General features: G+C 41.1%; 1 long non-coding RNA gene across 2 annotated transcripts; it reads left to right on the forward strand.

Moving 5' to 3' along the window:
• The first annotated feature begins 2,216 nt into the window (after window positions 1-2,216).
• On the forward strand, window positions 2,217-18,451 carry LOC142603427 (uncharacterized). 2 transcript variants are annotated; one of them, XR_012837355.1, is made up of 4 exons: window positions 2,217-2,377; window positions 2,461-2,541; window positions 12,287-12,423; window positions 12,819-18,451. It is a non-coding gene; the product is annotated as an uncharacterized LOC142603427 (long non-coding RNA). The 2 variants fall into 2 exon arrangements; XR_012837354.1 differs by lacking the exon at window positions 2,461-2,541 and having other exon boundaries at window positions 2,233-2,377; window positions 6,340-12,423.
• The last annotated feature ends 836 nt before the right edge of the window (window positions 18,452-19,287 follow it).

The raw sequence follows: 19,287 nt of genomic DNA on the forward strand, positions 1-19,287 counted from the left end.
GACCACCTGTAATCTTGTCTTCACAGCTCGCTCTTATGCTTACATCTTGAATGTGAGATTTGGATTTGCGCATTTTCCTTCCTCTGCAGCATAGACGTCCTGGTAAAAAGCATTGGCTTTATTGTATGTAACAGGTCCTAGAAAGTTGCATAGATCTTTATTTCTGAGCTTGGCACAAATAATGTGGCATGAGCATTTTCAATGCTGTTCTCATTATGAAGGTAGAACTTTTCCCTGGAACTCTACACTCGTTTTTAGAAAAGAATTAGGAGCAATAAGAGTGACTGACAGCTCTCTCCTCAAACCTTTCCTATTAACTGACAAGAAAGGATGCCATTTGCTTCCTTTGCAAATAAAATGTATAAAATAGTACCAGTGATACCTGAAAATATCACATAAAAAGTGGTAGTAAAAGGCAACCCTGGTATTTGTGGAGAATGGAAGTTGTTCTTATTTCAGTCTCAGTTGTGATGAGAAACTTACCTTCCAGACCTGACTACACAAAGGGCTATTTTGAGGATATAGTCTCTTTATATTGCTTGACTGTACAAGGCTTTTAAAATATATATATTAAAAGCAGGCAAAAGGATTACATTACAAAAAATTGTGCATGCAAATGAAAGTTCCTCCAATCTTTGAAAAATCTTCTTTAATATTATATAATAAGAAATACATAACTGTGCCTATTTTTACCATAATTTGCTTTCATTTGATGACATTCAATAGTAAGATTTATTATTACCCGCATGGAAAATATCCTGCCTGGGGGTGGTTGAAATAGATCCTGCAGACAAGTCATCAATCAGCTCGTGTTTATCTCTTCAGAGATCCGCGATATCAGTGGCAGGAACAATTTCAACCAATCCAAGAGTATTTACTGATTATAAAAGGAAATGTTCATGTGGATTTATACTGCATCTCTCACCAGAGGTCACAAAATATTTTTGCAGGAGGGTTGATTTATTTGGCCTCATTTAAAGACGAGGCATGGAGGGCTCAGAGGTGCCTGTGGCCGGGGGCAGTAGCCTTTACCCATGCTCTGGCCATCACTCTCTTTCTGGGACAGGGTCTAACTCTCCGTGTAGAGGGGGGCATGGCACGCAGAGGGCTTTAAGATAATACTGCTCTCCCTGTCCCCACTGCTGACGAGTTCAGCTAAAAGGATTTAAGACTAGTGCAGACAAAAAGATCTTTTACATCAGATGAATAGCATGCAAAACGATTGTCTTACATTTCTAAGAAGTCAATTGTAGCTTCTAACTTAACTCTGCTATGATTTTAAAGCAGAAGGTCTTACATTTGTGTCCCTGATAGAGAGGTTTTTCAAAATTTTATGACAACATTCAGAATATTTATAGGTATTGACTGCAGGGTTCAGGACAAAGATCTGTTGTCCTTGAGGCAAAATAACAACCCTGACTTTACCTAGTATTTGCTTCTCAGTGTACTCAGTCTGGAACTAAGACTGCAATTGTTATTTAACCCGTGGATGAGAGAAGTTTTCTTTCTCTCACTTTTGCTTTTTTTTTTCTTTGTAAAATTCAGTATTTATACTTACTGAAACAAAGAGCACTTTGAATCAAAACATGAAGTGTATGTTTTTTAAAAAGTTATAAAGGGGTCTCTTTTATTTTTATGTTTTTGTCTAAGGAAATTTACTGGAACATTCATTTCTGTTTGAGAGGAAGCTTGCTTGATGTGGACAATAAAGATGTTAAGATCAGGATGAATGTCTATGGGAGATAATAATAGTGAATAAAAAAATGCACCAGTCCAGTACTCATATTTTCCAGGAACTGCAAGAACTCAGTTCTGGGTTGTGTTTTAAATCTAAGCCCCATTGTTCCTGACTGGGTTCTGAGTCTGTCAGAAAGACTTCTTCTTTGTTCCTTTGAGCAGCTTCAATCTGAAGCATTTGGAGCATTTTCATATTCAAGCATAATTTTTAAGGTGCATCTGTATTTTCACTCTTCCAGCTTTAGAATGTAAAGCAAAGCATCTTTTTACTATTTCCTGTTGAACGTGAGCGGAGTACGTTGACACTGGCTAAAGTAATTTGACCTACGATGAGCCTGTGTGGGGGATGGCCAGCAGTTATCAATGGTACGTGATATATGTGCCATTAATATATTGCTCCTCTTATGCCAGGAACATGCCTTGTGAGGCAACACAGCAGTAGCAAGAGCTTCACCTCAGGCATCCCGATAGCCTGGCGTATGTGTTGTGGCAATGCTGACTGTACAGGCTGACATGATTTGTTCTCCCGAGAGATACAAGGTGGCTGAGAACATTTTTTCCTGTTGATGCTGTTGCACTTGGTGACAATAATTACACGTTTGCAGTGTCAGGACCAGAATTTAGTTACGCCTTTTTACAGGTGAATACCCTAGGCTGGAGGGTACAGTATTATATTTCTTCCTTTCTTTTCTTTCTCAGTCAATATGGGGTTTTTTTACAAAGCAAATGGTACTTCAGCTGTGAAGGTGAGGCGATCCACCCTCTGACGCTTCGGCATTCACCCTGGCTGCGTGCAGGAGCCCTGTAAGCTGCTTCCTGTTCACAGACAGGATTTGTTAGTGGGTAGCGTTACTCTCCTTGTATAAAAAGTTATTTGGAAATGCTTTTGCTTGCCCTTTTAGTGCCCACCAGTTCAACTTCTACCATTTCAAAATGCCTGCATAAGGTTTACTGGATGAGCCCAGCACCCACCTTTTGCCTCTGTGGCTGTGCTTGTTCTCCAGTGTCACATCATGTGTGAAACAGTCTTTCATCTTAAGGACTACGAGAGCCCTAGATTCCTGTGTCACGCTGCATTTGTAAGCCTAACTCTGCTATTGACAGATTGCTGGTCTGCGAGACGGCTCTGACAATACAACCTGGCAAATACTAGCCTGGAAAATACTCAGGAGCTTGTTGCCATCAGCAAACCTGGGGTCCGTGAGAGGTCATTGTCAGCAGCGCGTGGGGCAAAGCCATCAGTACAATCGTGTTAGTGCTAGCACGGAGCATGAACTCCTGAGAGGGGACTTGGCACTGGCTTATGCTCAAGGGCAATTGTTGGAGCAGCTTGTGAACAGGCAGCTTGCCAGCTAGACAGGCATAGCTGTGGACAGCTAATAGACCGTGTGTGTGTGCAGGGAAGGCAAGATGCACAGCTGGGAAATAGGAAAGAGATTTCTATAAACTTCTGCTCTGAGGGGTAAGAGTACATTCAGGCGATGCCAATCCATGGAGGAGTAAAGAAATGATTTCTGGCAGCTAAGACAGGTTTTTGGTCTGGCTGAATCTGACAGAATGCTGTGGGGGAGAACTGGAGATGTCATGGTTAATGAGTATGGAAATTATATCAGTAGCTTGGCCATCTAGGTTTTAAATGTTGTCAATCTATAACATGCAATACTTAAGTCTAACGTTTTCTGGCTGCCTTGTTTAAGGCATAAAAGCAGGCAGCCTCTCTGTAATGAGTCGGTATCTATAGACAGCAAGCTGTTGATAGCAAAGGAGAAATCTTGGCTTCTCATCTCAACAAGTTAAGTTTAAATCAATCAGAAAAGATGGTGGGCAGGAGAAGAGGAGTTGTTTTCTTTTGTTTTCTCATCTTTGACTCACCTGACAAACTGAATTCCCCATGATTTTTCTGTGTCTCTGCTAAGCCTGCAGGAGCATTGCCTTAATCCCTCTCTTCTCAGATCTGTGTGCACTCCAGCTCATGAGCTATGCAGCAACCCCCTTACCCATCTCATCTTTGCATCCTGGAGCATATTTAGAATCTGTGCCACGAATGCTGGGATAAAGCAAACCCTATTTACTGTAAACACACTGCCACCCAGCATTTCAGTCCACCAAGGGATAATTACCAAAACTCCAAGACAAAGGTGTTGTGTGTCTTTTAACTGGGTACGGAGAGGATCCTCTTCAAGTCTAATGAGTCTGTGGCTGCTGCAGACATCCAAGTGGGCCTTGCTGTCTCCAGAAGAGACAGAAAGTGACTCTGGGAAGGCAGAGTGTGGAATCTGACACTACTATGTAATTGAGCAAAAAGAGGCCATATGCATTATTTATGAGCAGAAGGCTGGGCTTAATGTTAACAAGTGAGAAGAAAGTGGCTTCAAAACACTGGCTTTCTGCTCTTCCCTGTAAGAAAGGCTTCTGTTTTAAACTACTTGCATTTTAGAGCAGGAGGGAGACAGAGCTGTTATTTATACTGTGCCTTATTTTGTGTGTGCGTGGTGTTGTACAAGATTGAGGGAGAGGCAGGGATTGCCCCAAGGAGTGCACTCTCTGTTCGCTTAAGCTGTGGCAAAGATGTGTCATGCATGCTGCCCTGTAACTAGTTAATCCCAATCAGCTCCAGGCAAGAGATTTCACTGCAAAGGAGAAGCAAGCAGAATTGCTACCCGTTTGGCATTTCCATTGGGCAGGGACAGTTTTAAAAAGATGAGGAATTTTCTCTGAATCACTCCATCTACCAAATGCCTTCTCCTTGCAACCACTGTCCAACTTTGGGGATGGATAAACTGATCTTGTGGCTTTTGTTCTCTTACGGATTCCTCACCCAGCAGGGTCTGTCCTGTCTGGTGTTGGGGTACATGCTGGAACCCCTTGAGCAGTCCAGCTCAGGCTGATGCAAAGTCTCACTGTGAAGTCACACAAATGTGCTTGGGTTTTGCTTTTTAGCCATTTTCTGATGATTTTCTAGAGAAACAAGGCCTGTCTGGTTAACGTCAAGTTTTGCTATTAATGATGGCAAGGTGTGATTATTGCCAGAAAAATATATTATGTTCTGAAGAGCATGGGATGCTGAGCTGTCTCTTTTCCTGGGAAAACACAGCGTGGGCGGAGGCAGGGCAAGTCCTTCCCTGTGGAGGAATTGCCTTTGTTACTGAGCAAATGTTGCAGTTACTGCCTGCATGGCAGTCACACTTAGAGGCCCCAAGCAGAGCTTGAACTCTTGCTGGACCTCTTTCCAGATAAGTGCAGCCATTAAAGACCCCATTGCAAAAGGGTAAGCACTCTTCCTCCCACTCCACCCAGCAGGTGTAAATGATACTCGCTGCTGGTGGCTGCTAACTGTAGCCCTGCTTGGGCTGGTGTCCGTGGTTGGCATGTTTTCGTTGCAAATCTGGCACCCAGCACTAATCCATGAGGTGGTATTTCCAAAAGTTGTATCCTATTATTTTCTGCAGGTCCGAAAAGGCAACACCCTCCCACCCCCCGACTTTCTTCCCTTTGTAAGGCCACTAGCTTCTCCTGTCACCATTTCTGTATTACAGCTGGTTGTCCTTCCTATGGCATAAAATCCAGGCACTTTTTATGCTTCCTGGTGTGATCCTGAGCAGCCAGTACTTTGTTTCTCAGAAGAAAATTAGCCCAGTGGGGTAAGATGAGAATAACTAGCCCTCTGTAAAAGTCAGGAAGCAAAAAGTGAACACCATTGCACTGGAACTGATGGGGGGAGTAGTACTCTTCCTTGATTTCTAACGCTGGCTCATTGATTCTTCTCTTGGTTCAATCAGCAGTTACTGCTTCTCCTTAATCCAGGCTTGTAACTACTTAGTGGAGTGGGTTCTTAACAGAAACACCCCTGAGAAATCATAACAATGGGGTGGGGAGAAGCTGAAGAACACTGGGATCTTACCTGTGGCCCAGAACAAATGTATTAGAGCAGGGAATTGCTGTTTCTAATAGGCCTCACTTGAAAGTCACTTACTTTGCAGGCAGGCTTGTGGCTGCACAGCTTGCATGCATGTCCAGAGGGACCGGGAGACACATACCTGAGTGGTGAAAACAAGTAACACTTTTTTCTGATATGAAAACAGGAGTACTGTGGAGTTTTCCCTGTCTCAAATCATGTTCTAGCAAAGAAGGTAATGGCAGGAAGGACTAATAAATAAGGATGTGTTTTGTAAAGGTGGGATTGGAATAGGAGAGGCTGGAGGTGAGGCAGAGCGATGCGGGGGGGAGGCAGTCGGTGTGGGGATGGGTGAGTCACGCATCCTCCAGCAAGAAGCACTGACTCATTGGGAAGATGATCGCTCTGCTGTTGCCTTTCTGCTAACCGAGATACAGTCAATTGATACGCAACTGTACTCTGCAAGCTCCCCGGTTAGAGAATGAGATGTAAAAGGGAAGAAGCTGGAGACCATGGAAAACTGAAGTGAGAGGCAAAGTAACGCTGGCAAGCACAGCCTGAGTAGCTGGTGTTTCTGCAGAGGATCCCTGCAGCAGCTGGAGAGGAGAATCCCCTGGTGCATGGGCTGGACGTGGGGCAGTGGCTCAGCCTACAGCCGGGCTATGCACCGGAGTCTTCAATACCTGTTTGTGTTCCCTCCGCCACAGGGTCAAGGCTCAGGTGCTCTCCGCACTGCTGCTCCCAACGCGGCACACAGACCCCTTGGAGCCAGATTTCGGAGCGTGCCACCTGGGAGAGGTGCCACCCACCTCCGCTGTGGATTGAAGTTAAGTACAATCAGTCAGGGTGTGGTTCTGATGCTTGTGATCTCCTGTCCAGTTTGTACAGCTTAACAGATGAGGAGAGCCATCACTTATTCTGCAGTATCTGCAGATTGCTAAAAGAAAATATATCTCTTTATTGCTTGTGTACACAGGAGAGTAATCCCGCATGGCTGGAGAAAGGGACCAGAGGACCACATGGCTTTTTCCTTCTCTGACAGTAGAGAAAGAAAATGTCTAAAAAGAATCCAAAATTACTCTAAAAGCTGATTCACACTCTGGTTGTTACAGCTTGAAACAGATTTCTTATGAGCGAAGTGTAAAGAGCCCTAATACACAATGTGTGTGGTGGTGTAATTATTTTCAAAGCAGCAAATGACTCCAAGTGTGTTTGTGCAGCGAGCGTTGAGGGCAGGGGCTGTAACTGCAGAGTACAGCCAGTCCCTGACACTGGGATCAGAAAATGTGATAGCAATTGCAAGTCAGTGCTGCAATTTTCTTTCGCTTTACAAGTTTTATGTTGGTAATGTGAAGTAATTAATGAACCAGAGCAGTGCTGCAGAGGGGGAATAATTTTAATGCTCTTTTTAAATACGCTACTAAATCAATGGGGCAGTTTAAAAAGGAATGATAGCCTGGAGATTAGGAAACTTAATACGAGAAATTAGGCAGGGTTTTGAGAGTGATCCCATCTCGGGTAGGCAGGTACTTCATGATATGCTGCGTGGGCATTCGTATGTTTGGCATACACTGGCAGAGGCAGAACTTGCTGACTTTTTAGGCCTAACGAGTCAGAGTCTGCAATCTTGGTCAGAAATGAAGATCCCCAGGACTTGGAAAAGGCACTGAGAGATTGTAAAGCACAAGGTACGCTCCTGCTTTCCACTGTGCAGGAGCAGTATTTTTCCACTCCTGTCATAGGTCTTCTGACTACCAGCTACATAAGCGATGTCTACATGGTCTTTTGAAGGCAGATACGAGCTTACTCTGGCCACTGTCCAAGAGAACCAGAAGCCATGTAGCTGCAGCTAATGTGCTACATGCCCAAATTACTGTGGCCTGCTGAGAGGCAGGATATTAGCTTGGGTTTAGGGCTCTGGCCAGCTCAGACCACAAGTAAAGCAACATTTCATCTGCATGCAGAAAAGCATGTCAACAAGGATAGCCAACTCGCATAGGATTTGGAAAGCCATTTCTTATTATCAGTTAGGGCAGGTGAGCTGATCCCATGGAGATCAGGCAGACACGATTACTGTGCATCCTGCCCCAAGCACAAACAGCAACACCCCATGGCTGGCCTGAGAGCCAGCCAGCTTCAGTGGCCAAGGAAAACTGCTTTGTGGGCTTGATCCAAATTCTGTGGGTCTCCGGTTGGCTATCCCTGTTGTAGGCATACCCAGAGTTCGGATGACAATGACTTGTTACGGACAGAGAGGGTTTGAATTCAGTCTTTGCTGGCTCTGAGAGTTTCTGCGGGAGCTGTATAATGTGACACCTGATTGCCCACATTGAGTTCTGAGCCATGAAGGTGTACGTGCACATGTAATGTGTTTGTGCAGTCCAACTCTTAACTAAGAAGAAAGGCTGTCTCCATTTTGGATGGATATCTTTGCTGGTTTTTTCCTCCTAAAATTTTTCATTGCCTTAATTTTGAAGACTACGTCACTTAAAAAATTTCACCATGTAGTATTATTTAACATTAATGAAGGTAGCACTCTGTGTTTGTATGTACATCTATGTGCATATGTACACATGCTATGTATAATACAAGAAAGCAGGTACGTTTATATGTAAGTACATATACAAAACTCAATCTTGCTTATCTTAGAATAAGGATCCACAGCAAAAACTAAGAATGCAGTATACTGTGTACTAGGCAGTATCGTGGTGCAGTGAGTCAGGGACCTTTTCTACCTTTCACTCAAAACATGTAGCCCCCCTCTCTTGCTCTTATGTTCCGCCATCTGCAACATTTCTGGAACATTAAAGCATTATAAAAGCAGGAATTTGAGTAACTGCCTCAGTTACTGAGGGATAGAACTACAATTTGAACAGGAAGAAGCTTTAATTAAAACAGACCCATCAGGTGAAATCCTGGCCCTACTGGGGTCAAGCGCACAACTCATTCTGACTCTCCACACAGTCAGGATTTTGCTCAGATCTTGTGACACTTGCCTTTTCTGAATTTGAGGCATTAGTCCTATAACGGAATAGATAAGCTAAAAATAGAAAACAGTCTGACCTAAAATAGTTTGACATCCATATCATAGTGCTTATTGTCTGAGAATACTTCTAAATGACATGTTGATTAATCCTGAACTGAGGAAAATGTGATTCATTGGGAAGAACTGAGATTGTACCAATAATTCAGTACCAGAAGCTACACAGACATCAACTCAGTGTGCAATGTTTCCAGTAAAACTTTATTTGCAAGCTGTCAGATTCATCTGCCATTTTCCCAGCTACTCTGGTTCACTTCTGAGTGGCCTGGATGAAATATTCCAATCCAGTTCATGTGGGCTATCAGCCACTTTACCAAAGCAACTTTTTTCCTCTGCCTTTTACTGAAAACAAAACAGTCACATCAAGTCAGGTTGCTGTGAGCAGCTTTTAAGAGACATGTTGGTTGCACTTAGCACACAGCTGGGGCTGAAGTGAAGCTCTGTAAGTGCCTGAGCTATTTAGTTGGAAATTACAGCTTGTGCAGGAACCTAAATGTCAAGTTCCCCAGTCCCTCTCACAGCCAGAACTCCAACAACTCTCCTTTTCCCATGACTCTTCTTCACTTTCCTACAGATGTAACTGTGCTTTCCTTCAGATAAAATAAATCATATATGGGAATGCCACAATAAAAAGCAAAGCGAGCTGTCACCCAGGACTTCAGATGACACTTAGCCACATTAATGAGTAAACAGAGCCCACAGGAAAGATGCCTTTTGAAATGCACTGTGTCAGCAGTGCCAAAACTAACGAACCAAAGCAATGAGGGGAAAAAAGGGAATCATCAGCTGCACCTAAAGCTATAGGCTATAAAGTCAGATCGGTCAAGAAAAGCTCAAATATGAGCAAATCTTTGGGACAGTACATAAATTATGTTTTCTATGAGCAGTAAGACACTGTATACTCCCAGCCTTGTGATGAGAGGAAAGTACTAAAAGAAAGAATAAATGTAATCATGTGAAGAGAAGGGAGCAGGAGTGAATGTGTTTCTTATTTTGGAACCTTCTCATGGCAAACAAGCAAGACTCAAGCCAAAATCTTCAGGACACAGAAGGAAGTTGGAACCGTTACACTGCCGCATGGCTCACAAGCAAGCTGGCATGAAGAAAGGGATCAGCTATACATTGTTTAGAAGGAGCACCACAGAGCATGCAGTATAACATGCACCCCCGGGGCATTTGGAGGCAATGACTATCAACAGTCAGTGGAACTGGTCCAAATTTACAGCAGTGTAAATGATAATTTCACTCTTCATGATGAAGGAAGAAAAACGTGCACCAGAAAAAAAAAAAAAACAACTGGTGGTAGGGTATAGAAATGGTGCTGGGGAAATGGCTTTGCTTTGCTTGCTATTGCTAGTTCCCTCAATTCTGACTCTTATAGCATGCACTCTAAAACTAGTTACTCTTCCATTGAACCACTTTAAAAATAAGAATTGTGTGAAGGAAAGTTTCAGATCACTAACACGATGAGAGGGAAACAGTATTAGCTACAGTTCTTATGTTCGTGGTTACTTCCTGATGATCCAAACAAAATTGCTTGGTCTCGAATGAACAATAGCTGTGGTTTAGGTTTTCTTCCTTCAGTGATCCCCAAATTATGCTTGCGTGCATAATTTGGTACTAGAGGCAGAATAAACATCGACTCTAATAGCTGAATTTTTAAGGTTAATATTAAGGCTAAGTACATAGCATTTGTTTTCTTCTGAAGAACGCATGTATGCTCTGGTTGAGGGGAAAGATGAAAACTATGTGTGTGAGAGCAACGGCTCATGGCTTAGTGTTCTGCATGATAAAATAAATAACTTCGATTAACTTCAAGCTCCAGTACCTCAGATGTTTGTTGTCACAGAGCAGCAGCTTGGCTGATTGGCAGCTCTGGTTTAGTCGACATGTGTTAACAGAAATTGCTCAATTTACATCGAGTACTTCAATCTGCTGTTTTAGAAGTTTCTGTCCCACATAGACTAGCATTTCAGCTTTTGAATAAATGGAGGACTTGTAAGGGTCATTAAAGAAATTGCTAAAGCTTCTGCAAATGCTGTAGGCCGATTGCTGACTGAGATGCATAGCCTGCACGTGTCACTGCAGATACTTCCCACATAATGGTACTGATTGAGATTTTAATCTGGACAAAGTGCTGGAGGCAACTTTCTTTCCAACACTCAATTATCCTGATAATAATATGCTTATTTTTTTCCTGTCTTCAAAATGTGTGGTCTGCTGCAACTGTACAACGTGCATACAGTGCTGTTTGGAGTGAGGGGGGGAAAAACCCCAGTGAACAAAATTCACGTTTTGGCAAAGGGGCTGTAAGCACATGTCCCAGAGCATGGAGGACAAAGTACTTTTACCTTGGATGGATGAGCCAAGTAAGCACCATGAGAAAGGGCCATGTTTCTTCCCACAGGCTATACGACAACTCCTTACTGGTTCTCAACAGCCTCATGGGAATAAATGAAGCACAGCCTGCTGCTAGGACTGCATAGCATGTTGTAGGGGCAAGACTATCATTTTATTGTGCGTATGCATCTTGTATCCTCCCCAGTGGGATGCTGATCTATAACAGAGTCTCACACAAGACAAAGAATTCAGACTAGTTTCCCATGGACATTCTCCATAAAAGAATTTCTTAGAAGAGATAACTCAAGACAGGAAATGGGAACTAGGGGGGCAAATTCCTTCATTCGATTCCATCTCCCATTGGTAAAGGATTTCAGAAATTGTCCGTATATGACTAATCCCAACTATGCTTCCCTAATTTCAGTAACAGTTTCTAGAGATGAAGGGTGAAGCTATTTGAGAAAATCAAGCTTTATTTGCTTTTTATTCATTATGGATTATTCTGCTAGATTGGATTACTAATAACACTTCCTTTATTAAAATTTATGAAACCTAGATTTACTTTTCAGTATCTAGATCATCTTCTGATCCTTAATGCTTTTCATCAAGCTCAAGGAATGAAAACAAACTCAGCTGTTTCATGTTTCCTCACAATTGACTTTTACCAGGATCACGTTAGCATTGTTACATACTTGTTATGAAATGGTGGCAGAGTGCACATTTCTGAGGCAAAGCAGAATATTCATTCCTACCTTCAGCAGTTTACAGCTGAAAACGATAGAGTGTACCAAATCTGCTGGGAGAGCCAGAGAAGGTATTGCTGCTTTCACAGCAATACTGTCCTTCTCTCTACATTGTCTGCAGAGGTAGCTGTGAATTTGGCTCACTTTCCTTGTTTATATGTCCAATTGTATTTGTTGCTTGAAGTGAATGCACATGCCCTAGGCAATGTACAGCACTGGACATAAGATTTTTGGCTTTTTATGGCTAGTTAAAAGTCTTTCCATTTATGTTAGATTAAGCTGTATTGGATTTAGTTAAGCTAGTGCTGGGCAGCCACTTTTATTCTGGACTAAGAGTGATTTGTGTCAATTTACCTTAAATCCATTCCTAATTGACTTGCACTGAACTGAACTAACACCTGATTTATGCCCTCAATTATCCCATTTTAACCAACAGCTCAGGCATGCTGTCCAGTTCCAGCAACTTAACGAGTTACTGCACATCGGTTGAGGCACGGTAACTGCAGTGTGCCTTTCTTTACCCTGCAGCAAACGTGAGGTTCGATGTGTCAGCTTAACCTCAGGGCCAAGAAAAAGAAAAATCTAAACTGGTTTCTTCCATCCGAGATCGCCACAGGCTAAGAGCAAACACACATGGTCAATTACCACGGCTCAGCTGATGCATGGTAAGTTGTCAAGCATGACAGGACGTGAATGAGATCACTCATTCATCTATTCAGACCCTAAAAGTATCATTTTTAAACTGGTGTTACATAAACAAGTGTAACTATGAATATGGACACATGGACAAATTAGTGTGGGATGACAAGTCTTCATGTGTCAGCTTTTTTCCATGTGCATACCTGCATGAAATGCTAGGTGATTTGAGGTAGCCTCGTCCTCTTTTACCCAGGGGGAAGGTATAGCTAAGGCATGGTAAATTCAGAGCCTGGTTTCCATTGCAGAAATGGTCTTAACCTGGTTTAGAACAATTCAGCTTGGCTAAAGGGTAATAAAACAGATTTAAACCACTTCTATGCCAGTTAAACTATACCTATTGTGTATTTTACTCCTTGCTTAGGTGGTGCAGTTTTGCAGGTTAAGTCTTTGAATTAATAAGAGACTTTCCATTGGCTTCATAGAGCAGTATTTTATGGAGAAGTTTGAAGACGCTTCATTTTAGAGTCTAATTTAAAGATGAACTTGCATCTTTCTTAAAAGCCATTGAGAAAAGGAACCCCAAGACGAACAAGAAAAGAAACCCAACAATCCCAAACTTTCAGTTTTCCTCCCAGATAACACTAGTTTTCTTACTCCACCCTGTGGGAGAGCTAAGAAGAAATTTGCTTCTTTCCAACGAGGAACACAACAGGATTTGCTAAAGTGAAACTAGAAATACAAAAGTTCTAAACCCAGAATGAGTCCAGACCATTTCAAACTATGACTGAGGCCAAGGAAACACAGGATCAAACATGAAAACTTTGGATGCTTTTCCTTTTTATTCAACAATTTCAATTCAATCTCAGTTAATCTTTCTCTACTTCCATATAATGAAAGGAAGGGTATTTCATTAGGTTGTGAGATCATGTGGACTGATTCAACACATGGCTTCAGGACCAGGCGTTATTATCTTGACTAACATGGACAGATTTTGAACGCTGCTTTTCACTCTGCTATCAGCCACCGCCACCTCTGCAGTAATGTGACAGCAAGAGAAAAAGGATGGGAAGGTGATAAAGTTTGCCCACGCAAGTAGAAAAGAACTTTCTGTCCAAAGCCAGCTGGCTTGGCTTGGAAATGAAATGGCATTTTAGCGTGGGGTGACCTGTTTTACATGTGTATCATAGCTCTGTGTTAAAACACTTGTCCTAGATGCAACAGCAGGGTCTGTGAAGTAGTTTATCATCAAGTAACCATAGCAAACAGGTGAGTTGTCTCAGTGCCAGTTTGTCTTCTAAACCGTTTGACAGATAAGAAGCCATCCTCAGAGATTACAACAAATGTGCTGCCACATTTCATGGTTAGAACTGAGCATATTTTTAGTAAAGGGTTGAGAAAGTATGCAATAATCCTAAATCGCAGCCAAGAAAACCATAAACCCCTTAACAAATGCCTGTTCAGATACAGAACTCGGAAAAGCACACCAGTTGATCCACACTAACACTCTGGTTGAATTTTTACGGCTTGTTTTCCAAAGCAAAGCAAACCTCCGACAGAGGACCAATGGCATTTTTGCCTTTACCTGAAAGTGTCAGAGGGAGCAGGGAAGTTGATGTCTGTTGTTTATCCTGTGGGACACAGACCAGTGGTGCTACTGTACCCTCAACGAAATCAATGGGAAATACACCAATGACATACTTGTACTCAGGAGTCTGGACACCATTATAAAAGACCCAAAATGCACCTTGTAAACTGCCCAAGTTTAAGAATGAAACTTTATTTCATAAATTAACTGCTTTAAAAGTTTATTTGTTATTTCTTGTACATTATAACAGAACATGCAGAGCCATTGTGGGCTCTGTATATGAAGCTTACAAGATCAGGGCAATAAAATGTGCCTTTTTGTATGTGCAATTTGATCAGTGGAGTTTACAGTGAAGCAGATAAAATGCAGGAAAAATAACGCTTACACTTACATTTTAAGAGCAACGTTAGCTGATTGCAGTGGGAGCTGAGGGTGCTCTGCACAAGTCAGGAGCAACTTACCTGGCTTTTAAGAGTTCCAGGAGTCTTTTGTCACTTGAAGAGGCCCCATCAACTTCAAATCTACTTTAAAAAGTAGTTCAAAGACTTTTCAGGTATTATGGTCTCCTATATCTATTTCTGTTTCTTTTGTTTCCTAACAGCATGGGATGCTGACCACACATACTGCTGTCAAATATAGAAATTAAACTTATAGAAAAAAGGAGACGTTTTCTCTTTAATCTCTTGGAAAATTTTCCAGACTAAAGCATAGTTCTTAAATTGATAATATCCCTTTAAGAATTTATTTGCCAGGTAATGTTAGAATAAAAAAGACTTTAAGGTCAGTTTGAACATTAAAAGACCCCCTTTTAAATCAATTTCAAATCTGTATTAGAGATAATGGCAAGCAGTGTTTGAATAGGTCTCCAAATATATCCTACACCTTAAAAATGCAAGTAACTTTAAAATCCTTTTAAGTGATTTCTAGTTCTTTGGAAAAAGGGCAAGATCTGTCCTAAGAAATACTTTGATGCATAGAAATAATAAAAATAGTTTAGTGTTGCAATATATGACACTCATAATATGATATGTATAAAGCTACTAAATTATTACCAGATGAAGGCCTGCAGTTTTTGAATAATGTACTAAATATGATTGGTTTTTTAGAGGGGTGAAATAATACAATACCATCCGAAGAGCGAAATACATTTTAATAACGAAAATATCGAACATAACTATTTTTCTTTAGATCTGCTAAGCAATCTGTGTGTTCTCTATAAGATGTCAAACTATACTGTGCATACGTACACTTTGCTCTCTCTATAAATATACATGTGCATGACACATTTCTAAAAGCAGTAAATGAGTGCTGGGGAAATAGAGAAACAATGAAGTTCCTAAGAGAGGCTTATTTTTTCAAGTTATTAAAAGAAGGTGGCAAGCATTCATGAGGATATGAAAATTTAAAGCCGTCTGCAGGAAACTCTGAAAACCTCTGGTTAAGGCTGCTGCCAAAAAATCTCAGCTATGTTATGTCAGAATGTTTAATTGCAAGCTGCAATTTTAATGAATGGAAAGATATGGCAAAAGCAGGAAGTTTCTGAAGCAACATAGAGCAACCATGAAAATAAAATCCCAAAGGTTGTAATCTTGAATGCTGCTGGAAGCAGGAATTTCCATCCATGCTCTGACTCCTTTTCCTACTGTGCAGAATTTGCCAGCTGTCTGGCTAAGGAGAGGTAAGCTGTTCTGGATATCATCTCCTGGGCTCAAGGCAGCACTTGTTATGTCTATCTGAAGAAGTCAACTTCTTTGCATTTGTCATTACGGGTGTTTACAGAAATGCAGCTTAGGAATAAGGGGAGGAAAGGCAAATGTCAGAGTGCATTAAATAACGTATTTTCTTTACTTTCCAAGAAGCTTGCTCGCAGCATGATGTTACTATTTATATCAGATCTCTTAAACCCAGCTGTTGGTTCATGTTAACATGCAGAATGGTGAGAAAATCCCAGCAGAGGAGCGTGAATCCCAGAGAGGCTTGTGTTCTGTCATTGTGAGGGCCTATAAAATATCACAAGTTTTGCTGAGGTATGGATCAGGCCTCAGTCAGCGAGGCATGCAATACAAATATTTCCCATGTCGATCCTCCAGTATTAGAAGGCCAACGGCAATGCAAAACAAAAAGTGCCGAATGCTGCAACAGACAACTTCAGATACCTTAGCTCGAACCCCTGACTGGAAAAGTTCGAAGGAGAACTTTTACCTGTAATTCAAAACTAGAAAATATACTGTACACCCACATTACAGCATTCTTAGACAAGCTGTGTCTGATCTAATCTTATGTACCTTGGCCACAAGTTCTGGAAAAACAAATATTCCCAAGGCAATCAGATTACTGAATGTACCATATAACGATGTGGAAATATTAGTGGTTTACAGAGGGCAGTTTATGAAATGGATTGAGTGAATTTAATTCATACATTGTCAGGCAATTTGAACTTAACTAAAATAAGGAAATATTTACTTGATTATATCTGTCTTTAGTGGAACACCAGAGCCAAGTAGTAGTGTAACAGCAATACTCCCAACCACAGGCAGGGGAGTTTGTTCCAAGCCAGCTTTCTGAGAGCGAAAGTCTGTGTGTGTCCTAAAGGGTCATTATGGGGTTAACAGGGTTACCCGAAGTGGTAATGGAAAGGAACCATTATCTGCTCCTCTCCAATTTCCTGCTCCCTAGGTGGGAGTCCCCCCTGCTCCTATCCTTTGTTTCTAATGAGTTCCCATCCTGAAATGCTGAGAGTACAATTTGGTTTTGTTGCAATAAGTAGTCCTTTACAAAATCTTCATTCATAGAGTACTTCCACCATTGTAAGCGAAACAATGTTAGGAATTAATCTGGCCTGGGACTTGAAGAAACCTTGTTCTTAAAAGCTTGTTCTTAGGCCCTCCTTCCCTATGAAAGATAACTTAATTGTTTGGCAAATATACAAAAGCTACATAACATCTTCTACTCACCTACAATTTTTGAAGTCCAGCATTTTGTTTTTATACAAAATTCATCCTTAGAAGCATGAGATTAAGAATTTTTCTCCAGGATGCACGATGAAAAGTTGATTTCTGGATTATGAGGAACATTTAAAAGGAGGCCTGAGGAACAGCCATGGTACACCTCTGGAGTGTTTTGTGAGAAGGTCCTAAAATGTAAGTTAAAAGTTAGTGGAGATACGATTTTGGTGGTAGTGCCTCTAAAATACTTCAAATGGTGGGTGGAAATGCACTGGAATAGAGATGCAAGGGAAAGCTTTATTGCCATAACAACTGCTGGATGATGACTCTGTTCAACTGTGAGGCTATTAAGTTAAAATTAAGAATACTGGTGTCTTTTTTCACCCTGTATTTTTCTTTATATTTGCTATTTCTCTGGGTTTATTTCTCCTTGGATATGATGGAAATTACACTGCCTGCTATCTGGCCAAGGGGAGAAATTTTGGGTGGTTCTTTTCAGTCTCTGGGTTGTACATAAGATGGGCAGAAATGTGTTCAGCGGTTGTTCTCTTCCATGTCAAGAGTGATGCTAGCAGATGCTTGTGATAATTTTTCACTTGTCATACTGACACTGAAGTGTGATGTTCTCTGTGGCTTTGTTATGTTGCTGCTTCTACAGTCTTATAAAGATCATAATTTTTTTCTCTGTAGTGTGGATTTTTCTTAATCACCTACAGCTTTGCATCCTTTGGTGCATTTGGCCTTTGCAGTTGTCCTGGAAATTAAATGTAACACAGAACATGGCCATCAAGTTGTGCAGTGTTTTTAGTCATTTTGATATGTAAATTCTTGTATGATTTTATTTTGTGTCACCCTGAGGGGTGATATTTTTCATTTATGCTATTGTGACACGTGAGAACATCTGTGACCTCCCCGCCACCCATTCTTTTTCACTAGCAATCCCAAGAGGGGTCTGCAGAAGCAGATGTAGCAGCACATCATCGCGTATGGAAAACAACATCTGTACTTTCAATTGGATGCCATATTTTGCACTTCCTTTTCTCAATTGTTACATAGGGCAGAGTTTCAATAGAGGGAGGAATGCATTTCAGTGGGAAAGACGCTGCTCTATACCCCTTAACTATTGTTTGCAAGGCACATACAGAAATCCCTTGAGCAACACATGCTATGCTTATTCTTGTAGTGCCATTGAAAAGGATAGATTAGAACCAATTATTTATCTCTTTGGCTTCCTGCTCTATTTTTGCCAGCTTAGAATAATATGATTACATACTGAAAGTAATTAATGAGTATATCCAGAAGTCCTTGCTCAGGCCTTGCTTCAGTGTCTTACTCAGACTCCCACTGACTTTTATAACTTAGATAAAATTCTGAGCTCCTTATTTAACATCTTTTCAGTATATTGCTATCATGAGAGGATTTCACAGTATTAATCATTAGATTCTAGTAATAGACCTTAAAGATACTATGGATGATAGGTATAGTGAGGAAGAAGAGAATAAACCACACTCATATAAAAATCAATGACGTGCGCTGTTCATGTTGAGAATTGTAAGAAAACTGTATGTATTTAAATATCTTCCTGATTCTTATAGGTCAGTAACAATCAGCTTGGAAATACGACAGTAGATGGCAATTATTTGTATTTTGTTATTCCTTTGTTTTTCACACCTCTTACTAGCTTTTTCCTAGACCCACAGTAAGAAGTGCATACTCTTGCACTTCCATTTTGAATGAAAGGTGGATGTTTCAGAAATTGTTCAACTTATCTACTGGCCATATATTTAAATCCCAAGTAAACTGTACATTATAAATCCTGAACTTCAGCATTTCTGTGAGATGGGAATTACAGCTTCCATTTAAGCTAAATGTTTAGAAACAGACAACAGAAATTTATGTTCATTTTTGGGGAATGAGCTTGGAGGATCTACCTTTTTCTTTCCCATGGTGTGGTTATCACACTGCGAGTTGGGTGTTTTGTGTCATCATTTCTTGCATCCTGTTTCCTAACCATTTGTGGAGCTATTTTTTTTTGTACTCAGTTAATGATATAGCCTTCCAAATATAAAGAACACCCTCTGATTTCCGTTTTCCAGAGAAAGCACCTTTGATTCTCATGTCCTGAAGCAGAGATGTGCACTATCCGTCAGTGATTTAGTGCTTTGAAATGGCTCCCATCGTTTCGTTCCGAGGCTGCGGGTATCTTGCAGGATAAATCTGGAGAAGCTGTAGAGCACAGATGATTTTTAGCAAGTAACTTTCTATCATCAAAATTTTATTTTTGGGTCATTCTTCAGCTGCTGCCTTCTGTGAAGGAGAAAGACGCCAGTTTTATGTCTTTTATTATGTATTCCCAAGTA

The sequence above is a fragment of the Balearica regulorum genome, chromosome 12, assembly GCF_011004875.1.
Source record: "Balearica regulorum gibbericeps isolate bBalReg1 chromosome 12, bBalReg1.pri, whole genome shotgun sequence".
In the NCBI taxonomy this organism is placed as follows: domain Eukaryota; kingdom Metazoa; phylum Chordata; class Aves; order Gruiformes; family Gruidae; genus Balearica; species Balearica regulorum.